This window comes from Littorina saxatilis, linkage group LG14, assembly GCF_037325665.1.
Source record: "Littorina saxatilis isolate snail1 linkage group LG14, US_GU_Lsax_2.0, whole genome shotgun sequence".
NCBI classification, from domain to species: domain Eukaryota; kingdom Metazoa; phylum Mollusca; class Gastropoda; order Littorinimorpha; family Littorinidae; genus Littorina; species Littorina saxatilis.
In genome coordinates this window covers 14,280,073-14,288,292 of record NC_090258.1, presented here as the reverse complement: position 1 = coordinate 14,288,292, position 8,220 = coordinate 14,280,073, and positions in this window count along the sequence as shown.

Below are 8,220 nucleotides of genomic sequence, written 5' to 3'. Positions count from 1 at the left end.
TGTGAGAAGAGTGACTGGTTCTGTGTTTAACGTTATTGTGTAGGCCTAAGCTATTGTGCTACACTGCTTAAACATGTGAGGGTTTTACGTAAAGTTTTCTTGGCTTTAGAAAACAGGAATTAACGTGTAAATAATTATATTGGCTCATGCAGCTTAATATGTTGGACGAGTGAGTATTTTTATTGTGCGAGTGAAAGAAACTAAAGACAAGTTGATTTATGGACTATAAACTTTACAGTGTTCCAACTGGGGGGTTTTCATCGCCGGAGGCTGAACTGAACCAGTCAACTGCGGCTTGTGGACATGACCATGGCATGGAGAGCTGGCAGGGTTCTACAGTTAGCCGCCGAGACGAACTGGAAGGATCAAGGACTACGTCAAGCAATGGTCGCGGTGTCGTGAGGACTGGTGCATCCTTGTCAGTCGTCTGAAGGACTTACAGCCATACCAACATCTTGAAAGCCGAAAGATGGCAGTAGGGTAACGTACAGTAGAATACCTATTCGTCTTACCTGTTAAGCTGCTTTGTTTGAGCCAAAAGGTGTCTGCGTCTTGGACTGTAGAGTTTCTTGCGGTGTTGTCGGCCTAGGGTACTGGTCGAAGCCGGAAATGATTTTGTGATGTAAAAAGCTTTGTAAACTAATAATAATTAGTCTTGGCAGTGTCAAGATCCATTTAACACCAGGTTTTTGCGTGTGTGAGTGCGTGTGCGCTTGTGCCTTGTAAGCTACGGTAGCGGACAACTTTTCAGATTACATTCAAGTCTGTAAACAAATACTAAATTTATAGAGTTGTGTAGAGGCATTTATGATTGTCTAAAAACCGGGCTATACCACTCCATAACATCCATTTTGTCCCAAAATATGACCAATCTGAGCAATTCCATTGTCAATCCAGTTTTGAATGTACACTGTCTTTTTATCTCTGCGAATATTAACATTATAATGTAACCATTCTGATACAAAATCGTTAAAGGTTGTAGGGTCACATTTTCCATGTAGTTTCTTATAATGTTTAAAAACATCGGTCCAAAACGGGTTTTCCATTCTCTGCATCAAAACATTTGCAAACTCCTCTCCTCTCATGTTAATTGTTATAACAGATGGACATGCTTTAAACAATAATCTTGATATTAATCCCGTAAGGCCAACAACTCTTTTTAACCAAACAATTTTTAGAGATGACAGAAAACATTTCACGTTAACCATCTTTAATCCTCCATCTTCATAGGATTGGGTGACCGTAGTTCTTTTAATTTTATCTCTTTTTCCATCCCAAAGAAATTTGAAAAAAATATTATTTAACTCCATCATAAACTGTTCGTCTGGATCAGGTAAATTCGTAAACAAATGTGTCAATTTGGAAATAGCCAAGGTTTTTAGAACTGTTATTTTACCAAAAGGTGTCAGGTTCCTTCTGGTCCATGAATTCAGAAGTTTTTGAATTTCCTTTAACTTATTTCTATAGTTAAGAAAAACAACCTCGGATACATTTACTGAAAAATAACACCAAGTGCTTTCAAATTATCCGGGTTCCAGGTAAAATTCATATCAGGCAAAAATCTTCTTTTGCAAAACTTTAAAGGTCCTAACCAAACTACAATTGTTTTATCATAATTCATTCTCAGACCTGATAGTGATGCAAAATGTTGTAACACTTTTATACTTTCGCAAAATGATTGCTCTGTACCATCAAGAAACAGACTGGTATCATCGGCGAATTGTGACAATAAAATATTTTCGCCAAGAATATTCATACCACAAATCTTTTTGTTCTGGCGTACCATAAGAGACAATATTTCGGCACAAATCAAAAATAAATAAGGTGACAGTGGATCCCCTTGCCGGGTGCCTCGACCTACATTAAACCATGCTGAATACCGACCATTAACTGAAACACAGGACTTAATTTTGCAATAAAAAGTAAAAATCCATCGTTTCATGTCATTTCCAAAGTTGAATTTGCTCAAAGATTTTTTCAATAAATGACCAGGCAACACTGTCGAAAGCCTTTTCAAAGTCGACCATCAAAAGTAGGCCAGGTATATTATGTTTATTTGAGTAGAACAGGGTATCATATATTAATCTGACGTTTTCACCAATATATCTTCCTTTCAAGAAGCTTTTTTAGTCATCATGAATCAAATTTGGCAAAACACGTTTAAACCGTTCTGCAATGCACGTTGATGCAATCTTATAAACCGTATTTAACAGAGTAATTGGTCTCCAATTTTTCAAAAGTGTTTTATTTTTTCCTTCCTTTGGAATACATACTATAACGCCCTGTCTCTGAGTCACCGACATTTCTCCTTTCTCAAATCCACAATTCATAGACCGTAACATAAACTTTCCTAAGTCGGAATAGAAAAACTTGAAGAATTCCGCAGTGTACCCATCTGATCCTGGGCTTTTGTCGTTGTTTAATTTTTTTCACAGCTTTGAGTAGCTCACATTGAGTAAGTCTACCTTCCAATTGTTTACTCTCAGCATCTGTTAATACAGGATGAGCCAGGTTTTCATCAATCTCTTGATTTACCAGTTCGGCTTCTCTTGAAGCATATAACTCCTCATAAAAGGTCTGTGCTTCTTTAACAATCAAAGCATTATCATGAATAACTTCACCATCATCTTTCTGCAAAAAACACATGGACTTCTGGGCAAACTGTCTTTTCTCCAAATTACAAAAATATTTTGTATTTTTTTCCCTTCACCAATCAACTTAGCACGGGATCTAATTATCATACCATCTACTTTTTTCTGCCTTATTTGACTTAACTCCTGTCGTGTTTGCTCTAATAGTTGTATATTATACTCTGTCAAATTACTTTCCAAAGTGTATACTTGAAAAAGAAGATCTTTTTCTGTTCTGTTATTTTCCTTTTTTTTATATGAGGAATATGAAATGCATCTACCTCTTATTTCCATCAATAACATCTCAAAAAACAACTGATCATCAAGTTCAAGTTCAAGTTTTATTAGTCCATAACCCATTTTGAACAATAAATACAATCAATACAATCATGATATATGCTAATATAGTAAATAAAAAAAATAAAAAAATAAAAAATTATGAAAAACTGTTACAAATTCTATTAATAAAGTCCAAAATATTCTTTAGCAATTTCTTTTTCTTAGTAGCAAACAACTTTTTAAATTTAAGTGCATTAGGTTTTTTCCAATAGTAAGGTGGTAACAACTCAGCTCTTTCTTCTTTGAAAAAATCACAGACAAATAAATAATGGAATTCATCACCTATGTCTTGTGATACACATTTGGTGCAAGTTCTTTCTGACCTCGGGATGTTAAGATAACGTTCTTTCTGTACAGGCAAATTGTTGTTTAATGTTCTAAACTTCATCATTGAAACACATTGCTGGTATGGCAGGTGTGTGACATAGTCTTCACATGCAAAAATATCTTTAAACATTCGATAATTCCAAAACATATTTTTTGTTCCAATTTCTGTAAACCATTTATGGATATGTTCTGCGCGAACTTAGAATCCGGTTTCATTCTAGAATGGACCGGGTCCAGGTTGGAATTCTAACCCTGCGCAAGTACAGGGGTGCCATTCTAGAATGAAACCCTTGAATAAAGGGGGCCGTAATGTTTGTAGGTAAGACAGAGTTGTCTTCCCTTGAATTATCTCCACCTGCACCTTCCCTTTGATAAAATGGGGCTGATTTGTCTACCCCTGAAAAAAATCCTTTGGCGATCTTGCGATGTCATGTCATGTCAAGAAAGTTGACACTCCTGAGTACGCAATAAACAGAGGCAGACCATAGCAAGGGGGACTACCAGGGCGGTATTGTTTGCAGGGCAGTTGTTTTTGTGATGAGAGCCGGTTGCGGCCGCTTGCAATGTCAGCGCTGTCTCCCTCTCGGAAATGTCCGGTTTTTTGACAATTTTTTTGACAGACAGACAGACAGACGGTCAGACCGACTAACCGACAGACAGACCAACAGAAGGACAGAGTGAGTTATAGACCTGTTGTCACAGGTTTTAAAAAAGAGTTGACATTATATCTTCACAATTCAGAAGACCAACTTCATGTATATGAATAAGATTAAAAGTTACAAGCGAGATCGGCAAAACACTGTCAGTCCGGAAATTTCCGTTCGTAGCGATCAGTGCTGAGTGTCTCTCAAAATCGTAATCACTTTCAGAACTGACATCACAATCCCAATTCACGATGTCTTTGAGTAAAGTATAAAAAACCAGAGAAAAAAACCCCAACCAAACACACAAAAAACAAAAACAAACAGAAAATCCACATTTGTGGCTTTGGCTGTGTGATAGTCTAACTGAAATGACTATTCCAACTTGGACCCAAATTCCAACCTTGCGCACGGCCGATTCTAGAATGGACCAGCAACAAGGGTTTCATTCTAGAATGGCACCCCTGTACTTGCGCAGGGTTAGAATTCCAACCTGGACCCGGTCCATTCTAGAATGAAACCGGATTCTAAGTTCGCGCAGAACAGATATACTGGTCATACAAGCTTCTTTTTACATTTAGTCAAGTTTTGACTAAGAGGGGGGAATCGAGACGAGGGTCGTGGTGAATGTGTGCGTGTCTGTCTGTCTGTGTGTGTGTGTGTGTGTGTGTCTGTGTGTGTGTAGAGCGATTCAGACTAAACTACTGGACCGATCTTTATGAAATTTGACATGAGAGTTCCTGGATATGATATCCTCAGACGTTTTTTTCATTTTTTTGATAAATGTCTTTGATGACGTCATATCCGGCTTTTCGTGAAAGTTGAGGCGGCACTGTCACGCTCTCATTTTTCAACCAAATTGGTTGACATTTTGGTCAAGTAATCTCCGACGAAGCCCGGACTTCGGTATTGCATTTCAGCTTGGTGGCTTAAAAATTAATTAATGACTTTGGTCATTAAAAATCTGAACATTGTAATAATTTTTTTTTTTTATAAAACGATCCAAATTTACGTTCATCTTATTCTCCATCATTTTCTGATTCCAAAAACATATAAATATGTTATATTTGGATTAAAAACAAGCTCTGAAAATTAAATATATAAAAATTATTATCAAAATTAAATTTTCGAAATCAATTTAAAAACACTTTCATCTTATTCCTTGTCGGTTCCTGATTCCAAAAACATATAGATATGATATGTTTGGATTGAAAACACGCTCAGAAAGTTAAAACGAAGAGAGGTACAAAAAAGCGTACTATCCTTCTCAGCGCAACTACTACCCCGCTCTTCTTGTCAATTTCACTGCCTTTGCCATGAGCGGTGGACTGACGATGCTACGAGTATACGGTCTTGCTGCGTTGCATTGCGTTCAGTTTCATTCTGTGAGTTCGACAGCTACTTGACTAAATGTTGTATTTTCGCCTTACGCGACTTGTTACATTTAGTCAAGTTTTGACTAAATGTTTTAACATAGAGGGGTAATCGAGACGAGGGTCGTGGTGTATGTGTGTGTGTCTGTGCGTGTGTGTGTGTGTAGAGCGATTCAGACCAAACTACTGGACCGATCTTTATGAAATTTTACATGAGAGTTCCTGGGAATGATATCCCCGGACTTTTTTTTCTTTTTTTCGATAAATACCTTTGATGACGTCATATCCGGTTTTTTGTAAAAGTTGAGGCGGCACTGTCACACCCTCATTTTTCAATCAAATTGATTGAAATTTTGGCCAAGCAATCTTCGACAAAGGCCGGACTTCGGTATTGCATTTCAGCTTGGTGGCTTAAAAATTAATTAATGACTTTGGTCATTAACAATCTGAAAATTGTAAAAAAAAAATTAAAAATTATAAAACGATCCAAATTTACGTTCATCTTATTCTTCATCATTTTCTGATTCCAAAAACATATAAATATGTTATATTTGGATTAAAAACAAGCTCTGAAAATTAAAAATATAAAAATTATTATCAAAATTAAATTTTTGAAATCAACTTAAAAACATTTTCATCTTATTCCTTGTCAGTTCCTGATTCCAAAAACATATAGATATGATATGTTTGGATTAAAAACACGCTCAGAAAGTTAAAACGAAGAGAGGTACAAAAAAGCGTGCTGTCCTTCTCAGCGCAACTACTACCTTGCTCTTCTTGTCAATTTCACTGCCTTTGCCACGAGCGGTGGACTGACGATGCTACGAGTATACGGTCTTGCTGAAAAATTGCATTACGTTCAGTTTCTTTCTGTGAGTTCGACAGCTTGACTAAATGGTGTATTTTCGCCTTACGCGACTTGTTAAGATTTGGTTTTCTCTAATTCTCTGTAAATTTACCACTATTTTAGGACTCCTTTCTCTCTAAGATTATTTCAGCCTTAAGGAGGTATTAAAAGGGGCGTTCCACTGTATGTAAATAGCAATGCAGCGTATGTTTCTTGCAAATCGAACCATGCTCTAACCAGTTTTGTCAAATTTTTAGTGTAAATGGTAATATTTTAAAAGGACATTTAATACAAACAATGCTACATACGAGCATGATAAATTGCCTCTTAGAAATTAACATACAAAAGATATTTTTCCATGAGTGTCGAAATACTGCAATATGTACATCAGCCCAACAAAGCAACATTTTAATATAATTTATTTTCAGTGAGAATAGAAAAACGTCATACATTAACAAAACACACCAATACCAAGGAAATAAACTCTGGCTGTCAAAGCTCCCCTCATAATCTTACAGACATGCCTTAAAACAGCGAGACACAAGTCTATCAAAGACAACCTGCTGACAAAGTTCTACCTTTGTTCATAAGCCCAAATGCACTGACACAGTGCAACACATTTTCCTGGCAGTCAATATTCAATCTTAAATTGACTTCGAAATAGTTATTGAGTCGAAGGTCCCTGAGTGATTCAAGGCATATAACTCAAGGACAAAACTAATCTTCAGTAAAGTCCAATAGCAAATCGTTACTACTATTACTACAAGTACTACGATAACCACTACAGCTACTACTACTACTACCAATAGTAATATATTACCACATGGAGAACTCTTATACTTATATTATTATACTGCAGATACTACCTGTATTTTTTACAAAACACAGAAGGCAAAAGATAAGTTCAGCTACAAAATATAGGAGTTATTTTGAAAATTAAATTCGATGATGATCATGGTAGGATGTTGATTTTGATCGTCATCATTGTGTTGTGTCTATCAGAGTGCAGAAGAACCTTCACAAGCTCCAGCGGTACGATTATGTCCCCTGAATCACCGAATGTCTATCCTGAAAACCTAGACTGTGTCTACGTCATCACACGTGCCACAGGATATTACGTCAAACTCACGTTTACGTCATTCAGCCTTGATTCTAACACTGTCGGGGTCTGCGATGACTATGTGAAGGTAATCTGTAACAGAAGAAAAATAAATTTATTCAGACATTAGGCCAAAAAAAAAAATTTGTCTGTTTAGGGTAACCCGACCGACCCTATCGATTTGGCGCCGACCCAAAAATTTTTTTTTGATTTAAAAAAAAAAGAAGAAAAAAAAAGAGGTAAAAATGCTAAAAAGAGACATTTGGCGTTTCTTTCTCTCCCTTTCTCTCTGTTTTATTTATACGTTAGTTTTGAAACATGTATTCATCAAATATAAGAAGTGAATGTTCAGCCAACATAGCATTTACAAAAAAAAAAAAAAAAAAAAAAAAAAAAAAAAAAAAAAAAACCTACCTACCTACCGACCCTACTTTTTTTGGTCATGTTACCCTAAACAGACAATTTTTTTTTTTGGCCTTATAAGAAACATGTAAATGTAATCGATTACTTCAGCAACAAAAGTGTAACATCAGAAAAATACCAAGCAGGCAGTGAATTATATCAATTGCTATTACCAATTCAGTGCCCCATATGGCTTTTTGACCAATCAGGACGGATTCTAGGTGACCCTCTAAATGTTATAACGTTCAGGCAGGGACCCTTTTTGTTTATCACGCTAAAAATTAACAAGATAAAAGTAAAAATTAAATCAACAATATCAGCTTGATTTATTCTAAAGAATGACACTTCAAATGCTGTCAGATAATTCTCTCTTCATCTAAGAAATACCGAAAAGCAAGTTTTGTCAGTGGGTGCTTTACGGAACAGCAAGGCACCGCCCATCCTCTGAGACTGAGTGTGCAATGCCGACCCGCTCACTTGAAATCTAAATTATCTAAGTTCGGAAAAATCAAGTGAAATTGCGTCACTCACTTTACGTTAAATGTATCTTTACGTCATTTTC